This window comes from Mastomys coucha, unplaced genomic scaffold, assembly GCF_008632895.1.
Source record: "Mastomys coucha isolate ucsf_1 unplaced genomic scaffold, UCSF_Mcou_1 pScaffold1, whole genome shotgun sequence".
NCBI classification, from domain to species: domain Eukaryota; kingdom Metazoa; phylum Chordata; class Mammalia; order Rodentia; family Muridae; genus Mastomys; species Mastomys coucha.
Window position 1 is genome coordinate 31,255,399 of NW_022196891.1, and position 22,141 is coordinate 31,277,539.

Here is a 22,141-nt window from a genome sequence, read left to right on the forward strand (position 1 = left end):
ACCTGAGTCAGGGGGACGATGGTTGTTGGGCAGATAGTGAGACTGGAGAAGTCTATTAGCTAGACCAGAGAAAGTGAAGTTGCAGTTTTAGTGGTGGACAAAACCACAAACCTTCATTCTGCCACTGATCATGGAATCCCGAAGAGGATTTTGCCTCAGTTTAAGGTCCACCTGGATTAAGTAGCAAGTCAACACTGAGAGAGGGATTAATACCTTGTGGTTGGGTGGAATGGCTAAGATGCGTCTAGGTGGTCTACCACTGAAAGCAGGGTTGTCAGTGGCCCTCGTAATCCCAGCACCTAGGATGTTGAGTCAAGAGGGCTGTGGGTCCGTGACCATCCTGGGTAACACAGTACCAGTCTCCACAGTGCAGACAGTATTGGTGTGTGATTAGTGTGTGATAGATAGCTGGAGAACAGTACCCTTTTCCATGCCAGTGGTTGAAACTGGGTTCCTCAACACGGCTGTGCTATAAATAAAGGTCCCATGGACTCCATTCTCTCCCACCCTCACCAGGCTTCTGCACCAAGTACCTCTCCCCACTAGCCATCACCAGCCCTGAGGCCTCTGTGCAGTGGATTTCTGCACTGCTCTCTTCATTCACACTTACATCTGGATGGAATATTTGGCAGACTTAGAAGACCGGGTTGTGTCTTGGGGTGGGCATGGAGAAGTTTTTGGTGCCCTTGGGTTTTACTGGACCCAGTCCTGCCTAGGGTTGTTCGTGTAACTTGACTGTAATAGATTCTTATATACATGTAAAAGGAGGTGTATTGGACAGCAGGCATTTTAAATGGGCACTAAGCATGAAGCTAGAGCTTCATCAGTGACAACTAGATCACTGAGATCATTCAGTGAACAACTGACATAAGCTAGGTGTGTAGAAGGCTACATGTCAGCCTATATTAAAATGTTCTTTTGGACTGGGATGAAACTCCAAAAAAGCACTTGTGAAGCAGCAGAGGCCCTGGGTTCGCTTTTCGGAAACATCAGGTTTCTCCTGCCACGATGCTGCAGAAGTAGAATCTGGAATATTGCTTGTTGAGAAGATCTTCAGAAGAGCATTGAAGACTCAATCGTCGGCATGTTATGGGCTGCATTTGGAGCTGTCCTTTCTCAGCATGACTGAGAAACACTGGAGTCGATGGCTTCTCCCTGGGTGACCTTCTGTCCTCAGTCCTTTGCATGTGACTCAAGTTTCTCAGCTTTGTCTGAGAGACTTCATGTGTAACTTGTAAAGAAAACGCTGCTTAAAACATTTGAAACAAAAGGCAGTGCTGTTGTAAATCCATTTTTAAGCCATAATCAATTTGTAAGGTGTTTGCAGACTTTGTAAAAAAAATTTCATGTTTAAATATCACATACAAATGTTCCTGTACATTTTCATCAGCATAGATGAGACCTGTCAAGCCAGCCTACAGCAGAAATGATAATCCCACTCCCAAGTTTGGCTTCTGAGAAAAAGGGTAGAGGGCTGTGATGGGCGAGGTTGTGTGTGGTGGTGTTTGGATAACCTGCCTTCAATAGAGGGATGGCATTAGTGACGTTGCGTGGTCTGTTTCAGTAGAGACCACAGGGTTGTTCTATTTTATAGAAACAGAAATATAAGTTACCTTAAACGTTTGCCTTCCAGTGTAAGACAGAGCAATCAATTTATTAGTCCCTGGCAAGCCTCATGCTAGAAGTAGAAGAGCGTTGAGCTGCCCCTGGCAGTGCTTTCCCATCAGCTCTGCTCTGAGGGTGCACGAAAGACCGGACAAACGATCTGGGCTTCTGATCTGATGGCGAACGATAAAAGGAGAAATGGGCATCTAATTTTAGCCTGCATCATTACCATGTGTATTCATCATACTTTGAAACTGATGTGCGATGAGGGCCTATGCAGGCTTCAAGTGCTCTCTAGGCAACGACCATGAGTCTACTGGGGAAATGCAGAGGTGGTGTCCCAGGTGCCTGGGAGTAGTTGTCTGGTGTTTGTAAGCCAGTCAAGACTCATGCAAAGCTTCCTAAGCTCTCAGGAGACAAATGCAAAATGTGGATGAACTCCAGCTTTCCTGATCCAATTGGAAGTGTTCTTCCAGTGCTCAACGTGGTGCTCCCTTAGCACCAGCCTCCAGCCTCCAGCCGAGTGTAAGGAGCAAGTGGTGCAACATGTGGAACCCAGAGATTAACGTAGTCCTAGCAGAGCCAACTTTGGGACTGGATCTATTCTAAGAACTTTTCGCTCTGTCCCATTTCTTGCCTAGGGCTTCCTACAAGTTCCAGAGAAATGATATTGTCCATGAGGTTTGGTGTGCCTGCTTCATCTCTTGAGTATGGTGGGCATATGCCCTTAGGGTTCAACCTACAGTTACTGGCCAGCCATTGTTTTTGTGTATGGCCCTGGTGTGAGGAGACTTTCAGAGAAGTCTTAAAATCTAGTGGTCATGTGTAAGTCTTGGAATGGCCACCCTCTGTGTGGAACACATCCTGGTCTGATGCCTTTGCCTCACTGGTGCTGAGAATACATGCCCAGTACTGTTTGCCATGGCTACTCACGGGCAGGAAGCAAGTCCTGGGTACCAGCTTTTGGTAGTTATCATGCCTTGGGAAACTGACATAGGTCATGGCCGCTTTGAGGCCCAGCTTAGCTCACTGCTCTGTTTCTATCACTGCGCCCCTCTATCCATTGAATGAGCAAACACAACCCGACTTTTCACTGAATCAAGCTGAGTAAAGGGTGGGGGTGGCTAAGGTTGGAGAAGGGATGAGGCAGTGAACCTGAGAAGCTCTGCCCAACAGGCCTGTTTTCTGTCTGCTACTCCAGCGGTGGCCACCAGGTAGTGCTATTTTGTTTCCTTGTGTTATGGAGCCTTTTGGTATTTTGGGGGGGTTCATCCTGCTTAGGGGCCAAATGCAGAAAAACAGTAGTTTAGGCAACTTTCAATAAGATTATCAGCAGTTTTAAAGGCTCCGGGTCTTTCTAGAGGGGAAAATACTGTGCACTGGATTAGTTACTTGCTTTGTTGTAGCAAGATGTCTGAAGCAAGCAAGTTCCAGTTCATTTGAGAGTCAAGTCCCCCATGGTGGGGAAGCCATGGCCGCAGCGGTAGCTTGAGGCAGGCGGTCTAGCTGCATCTGCAGCCAGGAAGCAGGATACCAATGCCTCTCGTGTGTTTGATTCAGCAGTCTAGAGAAGCCACTCACAGATTTATCTCCAAGTGATTCTACTCCCGGTCAAATTGATAACATAAACCATCATAATTTCTTCTCCAAGTTCTAACTTGGAGTAGACTTATGTACTGATCCCAGGGAGAGCAAAGGTGAGAGAGGTTCTCTTGATGTAGGCACTACCATTTGGGTGCTGGCTTTGGTCAGGCTGAGGTGTGCAAACGGGAAACCCCAGAACCGTCTTCACTGGAAAAGGATTGAGGACGGTGGGCACTTCACTGAATCCAGAACTGCTGGGTCTTAGGATGCAAACAGGAGGTGGTCACTTGACTTTCTCTTTGCAGGCCAGCCTGTAGAGTAAAAGCCATTGTTAAGGGACATGTAACGTGAACTGGGGTAGAAAACCTATGTGAAGCACGGCACCAGCTCTCAGGCTGGTTTTTATTTCATATTTCCATTGTGTCACGACAAGGTTTTTATTGCATTTGTGTGTGAGTGCATGAGTTGAGGGGTCAGGACAATTTGGGGGAGTTGGTTCTGCTATGTAGGTCCAGGGATCCAGTTCTGGTTGTCAGGTACAACAACAAAACCATAAACCCGCTGTCTCATTGGGCCCCGTTGAGTGTTGAGATAAACACTTTATATCACCGCCTATGAGACATGATTCTTAGAGATTTATGTATGATTAATGCTTGTAATACAAAATAGAATTTCTTTGTAGGTAAGGCTAGGATATTTTTAACTTTATTTTTTATGTGTATAGGTGTTTTTCCTGCATGCGTGTCTGTGCACCATGTGTCTGGGGAGAAGAGGGTGTTTGATCTAGGACTGGAGTTACAGTTTTGAACCATCATGTGGGTGCTGGGGATTGCACCTGTGTCCTGTGGAAGAGCAGTCAGTGGTCCAAGTCACTGAGTCTCTCTCCAGCTCCAGGGTGGGTCATTAAAAAAAAAAAAATGTGTGTTCGTGTCTGCATGAGTGTGAGTACTGGAGAAGGCCTATCTGGAGCTGGAGTTCCAGGCACTCATGAGCGCCCCTCACAGGGGTGCTGGGAATGGAACTCGGTTCCCTGAAAGAGTAAATAACATGCACATGGAACTATCCATCCCTCCAGCTCTGGGGATTTAAAGAAAAAAAAAATGTCAGAGAATGTATGCCACGTGTGGGTGGTGCCCTTCAGGAGCCTGAGAGGAGAGCAGAGTCATCTACAGCTAAAGCGCCAGGCAGCTGGAAGCTGGCTAATGTGGTTGCTGTGAAATGCTGGGTCCTCTGGAAGAGCAGGATGGATCCCTAGCCGCTGGGCCTTCTCTTCAGGCCCAAGGGTGGGATTTTTTTTTTTTTTTTTTCTTCGAGACAGGGTTTCTCTGTATAGCTCTGGCTGTCCTCATTCTGTAGGCCAGGCTGGCCTCGAACTCAAAAATCCGCCTGCCTCTGCCTCCCAAGTGCTGGGATTAAAGGCGTGTGCCACCACCGCCCGGCCCAAAGGATGGGATTTTGATGACAAAAATTATGCCCCTAATCATGAACTTTATACAGTTCGGAGTGAACATGTCTGTCTGTCTATGTCTGCCAGATACTGGGATAGCACTCCGGTGTTCTGATGGGGAAGGCTGTCGCCTAAGAGTCTTCTTTTTTCCTTGCTCAGGCTCCTAGTCTGAATTAACAGCAACCAGTTACTTCAGTCTACTGCAGTGAATTAGATTGAATCCCATTGGGCAGGGTGGGAGATTGGAGAAGTGTGCTGTTTTTCCAGCCTTTGATGAAGTCACAGGAAACTTCTAGCACACACCAGAAGAGGGCAGCAGAGGGCAGGACTGAGTTACTTTCCTGGGCCCACAGGAGGGAAGGCGGGGTAGGCTGAGGTGCTCACAGGCACTCTACAATCTTTAGCTCTAAGCTGGACACCAGGACCTGTCTACAGTGTCACATCTGCTGTTGGGAGGAGATTGGGGTGTAGGATAAACATGAAAGGTCAGGGTTTGAATTTGTATTCCACCAATTACTAGAAATCAGTTGCTAAGCTAAGATACCTATTGTGTGCCCTGCCGGTTAAGCATCTCCTATATTCTCAGGGCTGTATAGCTACATACATTCATGAACTCTTACAGAACATGGCTTAGCACTGGAGGTGCTGTGCATATAGATTTTAGTTTCTTTGGTCCTTTGTTTTGTTTTGTTTTTGAAACTGGTTTTCTCTGTGTATGTAGCTCTGGCTATTCTGGAACTTACTATGTAGACCGAACTGGCCTTGACCTCAGATCTGCTTGCCTCTGCCTCCCAAATGCTGGGATTACAGGTGTGCACCACCCTGCCTATCTCTTCTTGAGTTCTTGCTGTACTAGACAAGATGGAACTTAGAAGAAAGAACAAGGCTTTGAAAAGGCAAAACACTGAGTTGACAAGAACTGTGTCACCGCTAAACTCGCATCTTGTGTGGCCTTGCTAAGGATTCAGGCCTGCCACACAAAATGAGGTTGGTATACAAGATCCTCAGGGATACTGGGAATGATGGCACATGCCTGTAGTCCAGGGACCTGGAGGCTTTGGCAGGAAGATTGCAACTTTGAGCTTGCATTTAGCTACACGTAGAAAGCAGCCTGGACTATCCAGAAAGACTATCAAAACCCAGCCTTTCTCAGCTGCACCGTCTTTATCTGCTTCTCCCCCACCACCCCATCAGGTTGGCTTGTCATGGCTCCCTTAAGCACATTTTAGATCAGAGGCATTGACAGTAGGTGGGTTCAGCACGAGTGTTTCCAGAGTGGGGCCAGGTCTTGGCTCAGTGGGATTCTTTGGTATTGAGACTGGATACCAACCTTAACATATAGCAGGAGTGGAGAAGGATGGAAATGGTGCCATGAGCTAGCTCAGTACTAGTAAGGGAGTGGCAGGAACATGCTGTGTACTTGGGGAAAGCTGAGGAAGAAGCATTTGAAATGGCCAGTGTGGTAGTAATGAGAATGTTAGTACCACCTGTAATGTGTGGCACTCTGCTGTGACTCCTTTGCCTGTATCAACTCATAATCTTCATGACTTCCAATGAGGTACTCTTAGCTTTCGGATGAGAAAATTGTGAATCAATTATTAAGGCTAAATTGGCCAGCCCTGGGGAGGTTGACACAAGAGAATCATGAGTATTAGGCTAGCCTGGGATACACTGTGAGATTGCCCCAAAACAAAAAGAACCAGAGGTTGGGGAAAGGTCACCCAGCTGGTCCACACAGGTGGCAAGAGAACCCTGGCCCAGCTTCTGAGCCTCTGCAGAAGATGACCTCTGGCTCCTCTGAGAAACATGGCTCCAAAGCAAACACCCTGGCACTCTGCTGAGCACTGGGTTTCCTTCCCCACCCCTCGACGGGTAAGACTTCGAAAAGCTTTTCTTTTAGGGAACTTTTTTTTTCTTAAGCTGGATGAGCATTTTATTCTAGCTGGAAATGTTGTTCAAGAGACCCTGTAAGGCCCGGTGTCTTGCTTCAGAGGGTAGGTCACATGCTGCCCTTAGGGCTATGGCGGGGCTGGCGGCCCTGCCCTGTCATTCAGCTCCAGACACCACCACTGTGAACAAAACGCCTAGAGCTGTGCCTGAGCCAGTTTTCAGTTATTGAGTTTTTGGCAAAAACAATAACAACAACAACAAAAAAAACAACCCTCAATTTAAGAAAATAAGAAGCCCTAAGTGATGGAAGTGTCCAAGCAAAAGTGGAAAAACTCAAGATGACCAGTCCGCCTGAGAAGGGAACCTTAGTACCAGGCAGGTGGGGTTCCAATAGGCCACTCTTGCGTCGGAATCTTCCCAGGTCACGGGCACCTGGTCTGCTCCACACCCAGGTAAGAGACCTACCTACCGTGCAGGCTGCAATGCTGCTGGGCCTGAGCTGCACACAAAGCCGCATAAATACAGTGTCCTGGCTGTGGGGAGGAGGAGAGGGCCAGCCCAAGGTGTTCCAACCTTAACCTTCCCCCAGCCAGCAGTCTCTAGGCTTCTAGCTTCACTGACTATCCTCTGCAATGACAACTTCTCTGAGGCAAATTGTAAGACTCAGTGGCCTACTGGATCTCCATAAGAAGTAGTCGTCATGTTGCCTGACCCTTGGGTAACAACTCCTAAGCAGCCATGCTTGCTGGTTCTCATCACTTCTAAATAAACTGGTTTACCCAAGGACTCACAGATAGAGAGGTGAGCAGAGATTCAAACTCACACCGTAAGGTCACTGAAACTGGTGAGTGTCCTTCCCACCCCCATCCCCCACTGCCTGTAGGCATTTTGATTTTTTTATTTATTTGAGAGAGAGAGAGAGAAGGAGAGAGAGAGAGAGAGAGAGGGTTGCCCTCTGTATCCCAGGTTGGTATGGAGCTTACTGTGTAGCTCAGGCTGGTCTTGAACTCAAGGAAATCCTCCCACCTCACTGTACAAAATTTTGGGATTACAGGAATAGCTGTCATTCCTGGCTTTTGATCTGTCAGTGTTGGGGGGCTCACGGCCAGGGTTTAGTCCCTAGAGAAGTGCTACACCACTGGGCACATCTCCTCCCCCCACCCCAGGGTGGGAGGAGACCTTACAAGTCCTTCAGTCTAACTCCAGAGTTTTCCTGAACTCAATGCCTTCAGCGTCTTTGATTCAGTTGCCTTACCAAGAAAAATCAAAGATCTGGTGTGTGGATTCTAGCATGGTCTTTACCCTGGCTTCTCTGACCTTTTAGGACTCCCCATACACATTCTACACCATGGCCTCAAAAAGCAATTTTGTCTTTTCCTAGTATGGCAACAGTATATTTTTTTAGATTTATTTAAGGTGTGTTTTGCCTGCATGGGTGTCTGGGCGCCATGTGCATGCAGTACCCATGGAGGTCAGAAGAGGGCGTCAGATCTCTAGTAGCTAGAGTTAAAACAGATGTGCGGCATCATGGTGCTGGGTACCATTTCATACTGGAAGAGCAGGACATGCTCTTAACAACCAGTGGAATCTCTTAAGGTGGTGCAAGTTTTCATTCAGCCAATAAGGAAACAGGGTTTGGGATCAGAGGGCTACACTCCCCCCCATCACCCCACTCCCACCCCTCCTTCTGGGCTCAGGCTCTTCAGTGAGCACACTGCACACCCTGACCCACTCCTGTCTGTTTTTCTCTGCCCTGCATCCCTGGGGAACATCCTACAGAGGCAGATAACAGATTCTTCCCTAGGGGAAGCCCACAGTCCTTTTCTGTCTCCTTATGAGGCCACAGAGGTGGCTCTCACTGGAGACCCAACTACACCTTAATTTACCTGCGGGCACATTATCTTACTCTGCCACAAGGTAGCTGTGAACTTGAGGTTCATCTGTGTCCCCCTCCTCGTTGCCTGTCCCTAGCAAGGCTCCCAAGAGCCAGGCGTGGGCGATGAAGTGTGTAGTGGACAGAAGATGGGTACATCGATCTGTTGGGACCTTGAGAGACTCGCTCCATCTTTATTGGTGACAAATAGAGAAGGGTAGTAGCGGGCCTGGGAAATGAGGGCCAGAGCTCCTTCCCTGCCATCTTCTGCTGTGGCGGTTGGTGCTTGCCTCCCACAACTTGGGGTTATCTGAAAGACAGTTCTATGATGCAACCCCAATTTATGGAGGGTTTCATGGGCACTGGGATATTAAAATGCTGAGGTTAATTGTTCTGAAAGGGTTTCAGCTGATTCCCCTTTCATCTTGTCATGGTGGAGGGCATCAAAGCCCATGCGTGCCCTCTGAAAAGGACAGGCGCCCTGCCTTTTATGATTGCTAATTCTGAGCCATTTGTTCTTCACATTCCAGAAAGCTTACAGCTCCCTCCGTGAAGCGACTCTCTGTCATAGCTGGCTCACCAGGAGTGTTCAATACAGTGGGTGGGTAGAATAACTCAGAGCCCTCTCCTGCCCATTCAGAGGGGTGAATGAAAGCCAAGGCTCATTCCAACTGTCTGGGGCATAAAGCTCACTGTGGCATAAAACTTGTGGCTTCACTGAGGAGCAGTCATCTGCTCCCATATTTTAGGGCACTGCTTGTTTCGAGTCTGGGAAGGAGAAAGATCATTTGGACTTTCAGACAGATGAGGTAAGAGAAGACTGGGATAGACTAAGTCCTTACAGCTTTCTCCATTCCCTGGGATCTGATACGCCTGTAGTCATTATCTGTGACTTCTTCCATAAGCTGGATAGAGAGCCGAAAACCTGAAAATGCTTTCTTCCAAGGGCCATAAAGTTACGGGACTCCTTGCCCTCCACCGTTGTGCTGTAGCCAAGAATCTTCTCCTAACTTATATGATTTATTATTTTACGTGTATGAGTGTCTTATCTGTATACACACCTGTACCACCTGTGGGTCTGATACCCAGAGAGGTCAGAAGAGGGAACTTGATTTATAGATGGTTGTGAGCCACCATGTGGGTGCTGGGAACCAAATCCAAACCGTCTGGAGAGCACTGAATGCTGTTAACTGATGAGCCATCTTCCCAGCCACAGTAGCGATGTTTTATTGTTTTGTTTGTTAGACAATAAATAAATAATTATAAGTCATCCCGGTTAACTTGACCCTTGCTACTTGTCATACCAGGCTTTATTGACTGGTTAACTTCCTGTGAGACAGGGTTTCTCTGTGTAGCTCTGCCTGTCCTGGAACTATCTATGCAGACTAGGTGTGCCTCACACTCAGAGAAATCCATCTGCTGCAGGGATCAAAGGTGTCCATGACTACACTCTGCCAGATTTTTTTTTTTTTTGAAACAGGGTTTCTCTGTGTAGTCCTGGCTGTCCTGGAACTCACTCTGTAGACGAGGCTGGCCTCGAACTCAGAAATCTGCCTGCCTCTGCCTCCCAAGTGCTGGGATTAAAGGCGTGCACCACCACCGCCCTGCTCAGGATCTTTTTTTTTTTTTTCTTTAAATTAAAATCCAAGATAACATATGGATCACATAGTGTCTCACTTTATTTTAATCCATGTTTTATCCTTCCCTATTTAAGGCATTTTTATGGGAGATCTAAAAATCACATAGACTAGTATAAACATACTAACTTAAATAAAATAGAGTTTAAAACACACTTAACCTGGCATGTCCACAGAATCAGATGGTAAGCAAACCAGGTTCACTGGAGCCAGGGATTGCATGTGAGTTTGAGAGCCCATAGATTCAACAGCACTTGGCAAGCAGGTACTTCAGAGTCGCTCCAGCCGACTCCTACAACTCCGAAGAATTACAGTTGTCAAGAGTAAAGCAAACCTCTCAGAGAAATAAGGTGTGTGTGCAAGGAGGGAGGGAGGGAGGGAGGACGGAGACTTCCGTTTCCTGGCTTCGTGCTGAAGTGTGCTGGAAGAAGGCAGGCCCCACGAGCTGGCCCCCACCTGCGGAGGTGAAGGCCTGCGTTTTGTCTTGCTTGGGCTGCAACAATAGACAACAGCATGACTTTGAAATGCTGTGTGAGGTTCAAGACCTTGCCTGGAAGAGGGGAGGAAGCAAGCCAAGTGTTGCAGGGAGTGACTGGGAGCAAGGAAGGACAAAAATGCAGGTCATTGGTAGGGAAGGAGAGCAGGGACCGAGGGACTGTGTGTGTGTGTGTGTGTGTGTGTGTGTGTGAGCTCAGAACACAAGAGCTCAGGGGAGCAGTAGGAGAAAATGGAGAAGCAATGTGGCCAAGGGGAGGCAGAATCTCCTCCACTTTCAGTGTTAGATCCCCCCATCCACAATGGTTCAGAATGATCTTGTATAGTGGCAAAGCCTTGCCTCATAGCCCTGGATGGGAATGCACTTCAATGATAGTGCTGTAATGGTAACCAGGGCTCATCCTCTTAGAACAGTTGACAAGTGAAGTGTCTAGGAATATGCTGGGTGTGCAGGGAGCCCATGCCTTTTAAATTCTCTCCTCTTCCAGTTCTTGAAGCCTAGGGGAATCGGCAAGAGGGACAGCAAGCTGATTAGGTTTATAACCCAGACATTCTGGAATTAAATTCTTGAATTAAAAGAACATTAACGCTGTAACCAGGGACACCGCACTTTCACTTAACCAAACTGATTGAAGCACTGGCTCTTCTAACAGTCTTGGACAGCAGACTAGCTTCCTCTAAGACTAAGCTTCCAGGCTAAGTAGTCGGGGGCAGTAGTGTGCCCGGGAGGAGTTGGGGGGTCAGGCTGACATGGGCTGTCATTGGATGCATGCTGCCTGCCCCATCGATGAGTTGAAATATGTGAGCATTGCAGTCTTTCTGACTGGAAGCCTGTAGATAGATGCCTATCATCAGGAGGGGGTCAGAGCTTGCCCCTTGAGCAAGTCCTCAAACCTATCTAAGGCTAGGGTGGCTGGGCAGAGGGCAACAATGATGACCCCCCCCCCCAAGTCCCATCTCACTTCCCAAAGATTCAAACTTGTTTTCTCACCGTCCCCCCTCCAGTTGCGACTGTTCTGTGGAGTCTGTTGTGGGGCTGCAGAATGGTTTAAGAACATTCCATTGTCTCATGACAACCACTGAGCCGCCACTCGCTTCCTTCCCCTGAAGAACTCTGACATTCGGAGTGTGACCGGGATGTCTCCCTCACCTTCCTCCCTGACTCCTACCTGCTCTTTGCTTCCTCTCGCAGTCCATTCAGTCCATTCATTCCCACCTCACCTTTTCTCAAAGAGCAAATATACATGGAGGACTGACTTCCAGTCTGCTGTTTGGTATCCAGGAGCAAGGCAGGGTGCTTCTACCCATTAGAAAAGGGGACCCCAGGCTGGGCCCTGGTGGCATACTCCTTTAATCCCAGTACTCAGGAGCCAGAGGAAGGAGGATCTTTGTGAGTTCGAGGCCAGCTTGGTCTAGAGTGAGTTCTAGGACAGCCAGGACTATAGAGAAAAACTTGGTCTCAGGAAAAAAAAAAAAAAATCTACTCCAAAAGAGTTAAAGTGGGGGCTTGAAAGGGGGATCAGTGGGTAAAGGCACTTGTTGTCTGTCATACCTGACAGCCCAGGGCTCACATGGAAGAAGTGAGCAGTGAGAGAGAGAGAAAAAATAAACAACAAATGTAATTTAAAAATTTAAAAATCTTTTAAGTAGATTGTGCAAGCATCTCTGTGCCGGGCATCTCTGGGCAGGTTAGCGGTGCTGCAGTTCTTTCCCCCCTGGCTCTACAGCGCAGGGAGCTGCTTTTGGCTCAGGGCCTCGAGACTGTTTTGGTCATCAGCAACCATTTGGTAATCTCTTCACAGCAACACCTTACACTTTTGGAAAACAAATGCATGAAGAACCCCTCATTTACTTGTATTTCTCTCTCTTCCTCTCTGCCTAAGGTACATTTCAGCCCCGAATACCCTATCTCACAGTCCCCATCCCACCTCCCTCTTGCAGGGATTCTCCTCTTTATTCTTAACCGCCAAGAAGCCCCACCGTTCCCGCAGACCGCTATAGGTGGAGGTGGCCTTCCTGCGAGTGGAAGGGAGAGGAAAGGGGTCCAGAGATCCCAACGTGGCTGGCTATGGGCGCTCTGGCGCCCAACTACTTAGCCTCGGGCTGCCGTGAGCGGTTGCGGAGGTCAGGTGGAAGCCGGCTCTAGGGAGCCAAGCCGCCAGGGGTTTAGAGGACCCTTGCCCTGCCCGCTCTTCCCGTCCCGGGAGCGGCCTCCCTGACCTTGACGGCAGGCGAGGCGGGGTGCGGCGCCCAGCGTGCTGCGCACCGGGGACGGTCCCACAGGCACGCCCGCCCCGCACCTCCCGGCGCGTGCCCGCCCTGCCGCCCTGCCGCCAGCCCGCCGGGTCTCCTCCCCTCACTGCAGCGCTCGCCGCGCTCGCGCTCGCCCATCGATCAGCCCCTCCCTCCCTCCCTCCCTCCGCCCCGGCGCAGACTGCTAAGCTCAGCAAGTCTTGCGGCAAAGGCACTTCGGAGCGGAGTTGGACCTGGGGCGGAAGCGGGGACTCCGCGCCCCCAGGGAACGGCCACCGCCGCTGGAGCGCAGCCAGCGCCGCATCCCTGCAGCAGCCGGTCGCTGCCTCCCGTCGGGGACCGCGGATCTCTCCTGCCGCGTCCGGGTCGCCCTCGGGTGAGTCCCGATCCCCCTCCAAAGTTTCTGCATCCTGGCTTCTGAGTCCAGGCGCCGAAGGGATCTGGCTCCCAAGGGTGGGTGGGGTCGCGGAAGTTTGGGGCCAAGGGGACCGGACGCCCCGCACCGTCCTTTGCAGGGAGTTTGCCTCGCCGCGGGCATGGGAGAGCCGGAGCCGTGGAGCGAGAAGCAGGCTGCTCTGCGGTTCTGCACGGCGAACTGCAGAGCGGAGGAGACGGGGGTCCCTTGCACCCTCCCCGCTCTCTTCTTGGCGTTTCCGTCCCTGGACGCCCCTACTTGCGTCGTCTCGCCCATCCCCCGCCTGCTTGCGCCGTCTCCAGCCTGCCTCTTTTGCCCCGGGTCAAGCTTCGGGGATCTGCGGCACCGCCGTCGTGGGAGGAGAGGGGAAGGTCGCCCGTGCGAGGCTAGGGGGCTAGACTAGAAAAACTCTGGAAGAGAGGGTTCAGGGGAGCAGTCTTGGACGCGACAGGGGTGGGGATGGGGGTGGGGTGGTAGATGGAGATGTCCCTTCAAATCTCATGACTCAGCACCACCTAGGACGGCTTGTCGCTGCTTCAGCCTGGTCGTCAAGGCCCAACAAACCCATTCCTCTTTCTGGACTCTTCCATTCGCGTTTCCTACTCGCCCCTTCCACCACTACGAATGTTCGATTTTAACTTAAGAGAGAGACCCGCATCTTTCCCCCATCTCATCCCATGAACCTCCTCAGGCTCTGTTTTTTAATTTCCCCTTCCTTCCCACATTCTACAGGTGCCTCTAGCGGCACAGGGGTTCTCTTTTGCACATCCCCACTCCTGGGGTGCTGGTGGAGGTCTCTTTCCTTAGCAGGCAGCGGAAGAAGCCAGCGCAAGGACAGAGGAGGCGCTGGCCCAGCAGGACCACTGCAGTGTGGAAAGGGCAGAGGGAGGGAGACGGTGGGAATGGGGTGGGCAGAGGAGAAAAAAACCCTTAGGTTTTCAGGGAGTACTTGAATGGAGACTGGGGTCAGCCTGGGGACCCTGGGGTAGGCCCCTCTTCCTCCTCTCTGCTGTGGGTGTGAGGCGGCGTCTCCAACATAATAGATTGTCCTCAGTCCAATCCCTAGCTCTTAGAAACCTGGACACTTCATCACTCGGGTGCTGAGGAGGAGCAAGCCCCAGAGGCCCTTAATCCTTCCAGCTATCCTCCCCGCCCTCAGCCCCAGTTTACACCAAGCCTTTGGGCTGCTTTAAAAAAAATGAAGAAATGGACATGACTTAGACCCCTCAGGCCGAGCCAGAGGGGCAGGGGCAGAGCAGCTCTGATGTAATGAGATGTGCCTGGCTGACATTGCAAGCTTCAGCTTGCGTCAGGGCTCCGGGAGTGAGTCGGTTCTGGGGGTCCACACCAGGCACACTGTGGCCATCAGAACTGGGTTCTCTCCGCCGCTGCCTCTGCTCTTTGATACATCCTTGGCCGCATTCTCTAGGACTCCTTTTGGATTGGGGCTTTTCCTTAGCATTGCACGGGCTTAATCCTTTTACCCTCTGCATCTGGCCTATGGTGCCATCGGGAGCCTGTGCTGGGAGAGGACACAGAGGCAGGTGTCCAGTTACCTTCTGGAGGAGTAGGGGCCAGAGACTCAGTTTTGAGTCAGCTTTGCTCAATACTCCACAAGCTTTCCCCAAACAGCTTGGGATCCTTTCTGGGGAGGGGCTGTACAAACACATTTCTTTGACCGCCCCCCGCCACCTCCCCCATCCACCCGAGACCAGGGGAAAGGGAAAGGATTGGCATCTGTAGGCTGCCCGGCTTCACCTGTGGGTGGCATCGGTTTTATCCTGATCACAGAGCACCTTCCCAGAGCTGGGCAGGATCCTCCGGACCACACTGCAGCTGCGAGTCATTTTAGCTGTTCCTCTTCAGGCTGTTTCCAGGTAGATGCTACAAGGCTGCCCCTCTAATACTGCAGAGATCCAGGCAGGGGTACGGGGTGGTGGGTGGTGGAGGTGTCGCTTCTCTGCTAGGCTTCCCAAGTCCTGGATCTGGGCAACTGACCTTGAGTGGCTTCTGTTCTATCCTTGTCCTACCCTGACTGAGCTCTCCCTTTCCTATCCACTGAGCCTGGGCAGCCCTCTCAGGGGAGGGTGGCTAGAGGGACAGCGAGTGTGCGATGATGACGACGATGTAGGCATACAGGCACACAGGAAGACAGTGAGGGGAGACCTGGGGCTGAGGCACACTCATGGAGGACAGAAGACCGAAGCTGAGTAGAATACTGACTGCTTCCTTTAGCTTTGGGAATTGTTAGGTAGACTTCCTTTGGCCTAGACAGGCTCTAGTTAGAGTTAAATTTGCTTGTCTTGAGCTAGATAGCACAGTTGTGTGCCTAGGGTAGAAGGATATTGCTCAGGGACTGGAGTGACCAGCCAGAGGAAACAACAGAGGGCTTTGGGACAGCTGGTGGTTAGAACAGGAAGTACACTCCAGAGCCCCAGAAAGCCAGGCGGACCTGGGTTCTAATCCCAGGGCTTGATGTTCAGCTGGACCTCATTAAGAAACCCCTGGGACATCAATGAAGTGCACCTTTAAGCGTTATTTTCTATGAGGACTTTTCCAAAGATTATCTTGAAGGGACAGACCAGCCTTCTATATGAGGGGCATCATCCTATGGGCTGGGGCTCGGGGCTGAATTAAAAGAAAAAAGGAGAAGCCAATCAAGCTGCAGCACTCCCTTGCGCTCTGCTGCCTAATCTGTCCATGAATACTATGGTCTCATAGCTACAGCCCCATGGTACTCCTGTTCCCACGACTTCTTCACTAATGGGAGACTCTAGCCCCTGACCTCAGAGCTGAAAGCCAGCCAGCCAAACAACAACAACAACAACAAAAATCTCTTTCCTTGTTGCTTCTTGTTAGGTGTTTAGCGACAGCCAATACACTAATCATTCATGCACGCAGCAAGTATTTTATTAGCACATCCTCCCCTCCCCCAGCCTCTGTTCCAGGCACTGTGGATCTGGCACAGCAGACAACAGGGCTACATTTTTTTTCTTTTTGAGTCAGGGTCCTGTTTAGCCAAGGATGATCTTGATGGACCTTCTGCCTTCTGTTTTGACCTTCTGAGTGCTAGCGTTTCAGACATGGGCTCCCCCACCCGGTTTATTCCATGCTAGGACTGTTTTGTCCACGCTAGGCAACCATTCGACCAACGGAGCTAGTTCTCAGCCCCCAGTCCCTGCTGTTCCAGTGATCTTAGCGAGTTATTTAGCTTTATCAGTTCTCATAGTTGGTCAGTATTACCTATGGCTTTGGTACTGTTTTGAGACAGGATTTTGCTATATAGCCCAGGCTGGCCTTAAACCAGCTCAGACTGGTCTCCAACTCATCATCCTTCTGCCTCAGCCTCCTTGGTGCAGGAATTATAGGTGTGTGCCACCACTTGACTGTTACCTATTTTCTGTTTGTTTATTTTTTGTTTTTCAAGACAGGGTTTCTCTGGGAAGCTCTTGCTACCCTGGCATTTGCTCTGTAGTCCAGGCTGGCCCTTAACTCAGAGATCAGCCTGCTTCTGCTTCCCTAGTGCTGGGATTTAAGGCATGCACTGCCACTGCCTAGCTAGCTGTTACTTTTTCACAGTCTGTTGTGTGCCATGCTAGGTGATGAGCATTCAGAGGGGAACGAGATATAGCTGGCTCCCACGCCTGTACTCACTGCCGCACGGGTAAAGATGTCATAACAGAGAACCCATGGCAACTGTGACAAAAGCCATTTGTGAGAGCCGTCGAATAGTGCCTTGAACAGGTCTCATGTTTCAGTGCTTGCAGGGTGTATGTGTAAATACTGTTAACTCTATCGTCGCGGTAGTCCATGGCTCCCTGGACGGATGCAGTCTGACATGCTCCATGTGAGCATCCACACATACAACCGGTTGGTTATTCACCATCTGCTCTGCCGGAAAGCCAGGCCAGGAAATGGAGATTTAGCCCTGGACTCTCTTGGCATCCGGGAGGCCCGTAGTAAATGACATAGTTTAAGAGGAGAAATGCCACATAACATTCCCCCCCACACACACACCCCGAGAGGCAATATAGTGACTATAGACAAATTGCCTGGGTGTCACCTGGTTCTGTGAATGCTCTGACTTTGGGTAAATTGTTAATCAAATCTTATTCTCTGTTGTTCCGTATGTAGAGTGGAGCTTAACTGTCTGTCCCCAGCATAGGGTGTTTGGGGGGTGATTAAGCGAATGAGCGCCTGTATGTTCTGGAACAGTCCAGGGTGAGAGCTGTGTGAGTAATTTTTAACCACGTTTGTCTGCCCTTGTCCACAACAGAGTAGGTGCTCATTCCAGTACCTCTGACTTCCGGCCAGTTCTGTTTGATGCCCAATGAGCCGTTTCTTGCCAGAGCTTAATTTCTGGGAAGGATCTGTCCCAGCCATCCTTCATTTCCATGTCTGGAACAGGCAGTTCGAAGAGGTCACTGGGGTGACTGGTGACTAGATCCTGATTCTGGACTGTGGGGAGGAGCATTCCGCTGCCAGCCCCAAGAGTAAATTCCAGGCCAAACTCCCCAGATGCATCTCCAGCAAGGGCTGCTGTGGAAGCTTCCTCCCTGGGTGGTCTCCAGGCTCGGGCACAGTGCCCTGCTGCCGAGGTCCTGGATTCTGGATGCCCTTCCAGCCCTTGTCACGTAGGAAAGCAGGGTGTGAGTTGTACCCAGTATACATTTTCCAAGTAGCCCCCAGATATTTATCAGCCATTTTATCCGGGGCCTCAAGATTGCAGTTTTTAGAAATAGCAGTTGTAAGAGAAGGCAGAGCCTGGGTGGGCCATGCATGGGTGGCGGCAGAACTCGGCCCCACCCATCTCCTGAAGTGTAACTCCTGCCCCTCCATCTTGGTGCAGCTGTCGCTGGCCCTGTCTAACCATAAAGAAGCAGGGCTCGCCCCTTTTTGCTTTCTATTTGGAGGGACTAAGCAACTCTTTGAAAGATGCAGGCAGGAAATATCCCAGAACACCTGAGGACCCATAACACGAGGAACGTTCATGATAGCCAGTGTAGGGTGGCAATGCTTCCAGAGTCCAGGTTGGCTGCCTGCCAGCACCAGCTTCCTCAGGCTTTGGGTCCTGCCTCCTTCCTCTCTGCCCCAATGAACAGAACTGAAGGGCCCAAGCACTGGGCAGCCTGGGCCCCTTGGAATCAGGGAGGCTCCCTTAGGGTGTCTGCAAGGGCAGGTTCCTCTGAGCGGGGCAGGGAGTCCTCAGCCATGGAGAACCCTGTCTGGGCGGCCTATAATTGGGCTGATGTGGTGGCTCTGGAGCGGCAATTAGGGAATACTGCAATTAGAGGTGGAATTTTCCCATTACCACTCCCTGCCTCTTAATAGTGAGTGCAGGTGGTTGTGACTGAGCAAGGCACAAGGGAGATGGGAAATAGAGGAGAGGTGGGATGGGTTTCACTCTGAGGGTGGGATGGGCTTGGGCAGGAGAAGCTTAACCCTTTCCCATGCTCTCATACTTGGGCTAGCCAGCGGGTGGTCTTGGTGAGGCAAAGTTGGGGCAAGGGGCCTTTGGTGTGTTACATTGTAATCAACTGAGGCAGAACCACTCAGGCTCACCTTAGGGGTGTGTGTTTATGTGTGTGTGCGCGAGCACATGTGCATGCGTGTGTGTGTGTGTGTGTGTGTGTGTGTGTGTGTGCATGTGTGTTTCCAGATAAGGTATTACTGTGTAGTCCAGGCTGGTCTGGAACTTGCAGAATATCCCAGGACGGTCTTAATCTGGGCATTCCTCTTACTTCAGCCTCTTTAGTATTAGGATAACAGGCATGAGCCAACACTGGGCTTTTAAAAATATATATATATTATTTTTTGCTGGGCACTCCTTTAATCTCAGTACTTACGTGGCAGAGGCATGTGGATCTCTGAGTTTGAAGCCAGCCAGGCCTACATAATGAGTTCCAGGCAAGCCAGGGCTACATGGTGAGGCCTTATCTTAAAAAAAAAAAAAAAAAAAAAAAGTCTATTTTAACTGACTAGGGTGTGGCATCTTAATATATAAAACCTACAATGTGCGATGGTCAGATGAAAACCCTTAGCACATCACTTGTTTCAGACTTTATTATTTGTTTGGTACCTTTTTTCCTTTTCTTTCCTATGTTACCTGGGTTTTCCAGACAGCCCCTGGAAAATTTAAGAAAAAAAATAGCTTGACTGTGGTCTGAACTAGTCCAGATCTATTGGTCCTCTGCTTTCTGCTTTGAAAAATGACTGGGGAAGTTTTAATGAATTTACTGGAGAAGAAGTTCTTTGTGATATGCAACCTTACCTATTCCTGCCCCACCACAGCTTGCTGGAGCAGAGAAGAGCTTTGGAGGCAGCTTCGAGGCCCCTGAAGGGGGCCTAACAAGGGTTCTCTGTGTCTTAGAAGTCCTCACTCACCTCTCTTATGTGTCATTTGGGAGAGAACATATTTTAAAAACACATAGTCCTTTGTCTCCATCTTCTTCATGCCTGGCTTGCCACGTTCACGGTTAACCATGGATCCTTTTGCACCTCATTGCTGGAGTCGTCACAGGCCCCAGTGAGGGACTAAGATCAGATGCTAGGAGAGGTGAAGACTTGGAGGAGGGAGCAGTCCCAGAGCAGACCTGGAGGAAGCTGCAGGAAACCTATCAGGATTAGAATTCAGCTTCACCACTGGAATCCAGAGAAGTTAGAAGGAAAGCTCAGGGGCAGGAGCTGGGAATCGTGTGAGCAGGCAGTGTGGAGTTAATTGATGGGGGAGGGCTCCCTCTCCCAGCGTTAGTCTCCTGTGAGGAGAAAAAGCATCACTTTAATAAGGCCGCCCTGGTTCCAAATCAATCCTGGCATTGCAGGAGGCAAGGGGGAAACACAGCCACGAAATTGGATTAGCTCTTTGATGCCGGGAACCATGCTGGCTATGGTGGGAGGCAAAGAAGGGAGGACTGGCGCTGCCCTTGAGGTCTGAGGCTGTCAGGGATACCTGGCTCCCATTCCACCTAGTCCTCTGCTGGTGGAGGGGCAGCTGTGTGTCCAGGGGGAGGAGCCAAAGCTTTAGCTACCACCAGGCTAGGAGATTTCCCCCGAGTAGGTGTGAGCCCCCAAGCTCCTCAGGGGGTGAGGTGATGGGAAAGAAGTAGAGAGAATGCTTGTCCCCGGACCACCCAGCTGTGTCCCACAGCTGCACATTCTGAGGATCCTGCACAAAGGGAACACACACGTGGCCAGGAGTCAGGGTTGGAGTCAGGGTTGGAGGAGGGGTTGCTGCCTGTGTGTCCACAGCTTCCGAGACCCCCTTAGAGAACAGAGCTAGTCACACAGAGGCTGCTGCACTCAGGATGACTGCACAAGGGGATGGACCCATGATAGCAGTTCTAAAAGTATGTTCCCTAGGGGAAGGTCCCAACAGTTTTTCAGAGAGTTCCTTAAGGTCAGGGCAGTTACGACAGTAGCATCAAAGTGCTCAGCACGTTCACTGGAGACAGCTTTGATGCTGAGGCAGTGGTGGGTGGAGATACTGGGACCTCATGTGAGTCCAGGCCACAGTGCCAAACTGTCCAGGTCATTGCATTCTCCCCAACAGTGTGCTAAACAAATAATCACAGAAGGAGGTCTTTGGTGAAGCTGTCAAAATCCTGATCCCACTGAGCCTGAATGAATGAATGAATGAATGAATCTTTTAAAATATTTTCTAAGATGAAATGAGTAGAAAGCACTTCGGTTGTCCACTGCAGTGGAACCAGAAGCCCAAGCGCCTGGGCTTCTTTTTGAGTTACAAGCTAAACTAGCCGCTTTCTTCATGGGCTGATGTTTTCAACTTAAGAAAATGATTGACAACTACAGTCATTTGGAGTAAGTGCTGAGTAGCCATTTGTGAAAAAACAAAAACAAAAACAAAAATCAAACCAAAGCAACAACAACAAAAAACCCAAATACATTGAGTCTGTAATTTCAAGAAAAGCACCCAGCATGTCTGCTGTCACCAATGGTGCAATTCGAGCCTTCAAGTAAAACGTAGAATTTTGGAAATCTGTTGTCATGACAAAGACTCTTTGGGTCAGATCAGTGGGAATTTTACAGAATATTGGTTAATATTAGTGAAGTTTGTCAGTATTTGGAGGAGCTACACAGATGACCAAGCTGCTATCTTCTGTGATGAATGTGAGGTGTTAGGCCTAGAGTCTAGAAGCATCCTTTTTTTTTTTTTTTTTAAAGATTTATTTATTATTATACACAAATACACTGTAGCTGTCTTCAGACACACCAGAAGAGGCCATCAGATCTCATTACAGATGGTTGTGAGCCACCATGTGGTTGCTGGGATTTGAACTTGGGACCTTTGGAAGAGCAGTTGTTGCTCTTAACCGCTGAGCCATCTCACCAGCCCTAGAAGCATCCTTAATCTTCCATTGAGTGCAAGGTTGCCAATTCCATATTACAGTGACCCTAGAAACCATGACATGGTAAATTTTGATGTCATGTCAAGGAATGTCCATAGTGATTTGAAAGCCTTAGGTGTGGTGGTGCAAACCCACAACCCCAGCACTTGGGAGGTGGAGGCGGGAAGATTAGGAGTTCAGGACTAGCCTGAACTGCGTGCAACTCTATCAGAAAAATAAAATAAAAAATAAAATAGGACTAGCTAATTGGCTCTGGGCATGAAAGTTCTTGCTATCAAGCTTGATGAGTTGTCGTTTTATCTTTGGCACCCCACAGTGGAAGGAGAGAACCAACCTCCGAAAGTTCTCCTTTGTCTTCCATGTCTGCACCACCACCCATAATGCATCACCCTGACAATAAATGCAAGTAAAAGAAATACTGAGTTTCTATGTTTTCCTTCCTTCCTTCCTCCTTTCCTCCTTCCCTCCTTCTCCCTCCCTCCCTCTCTCTCTCCCTCCCTTCCTCTCTCTTCCTCCCTCCCTTCCTTCCTTTTCATTTTCTTATACCCTTCCCTGTGGTACGTTGAATACAATCTG

At 49.8% G+C, this 22,141-nt stretch overlaps 1 protein-coding gene across 1 annotated transcript in view; it reads left to right on the forward strand.

Annotated features, from left to right (window-relative positions):
- The first annotated feature begins 12,989 nt into the window (after nucleotides 1-12,989).
- Nucleotides 12,990-22,141, forward strand: part of Syt2 (synaptotagmin 2) — a 111,549-nt gene continuing 102,397 nt past the window's right edge. The window contains exon 1 of the mRNA XM_031383542.1: nucleotides 12,990-13,160. The gene's annotated coding sequence lies outside the window, so the exon portion shown is untranslated. The remainder of the gene's footprint in view (nucleotides 13,161-22,141) is intronic.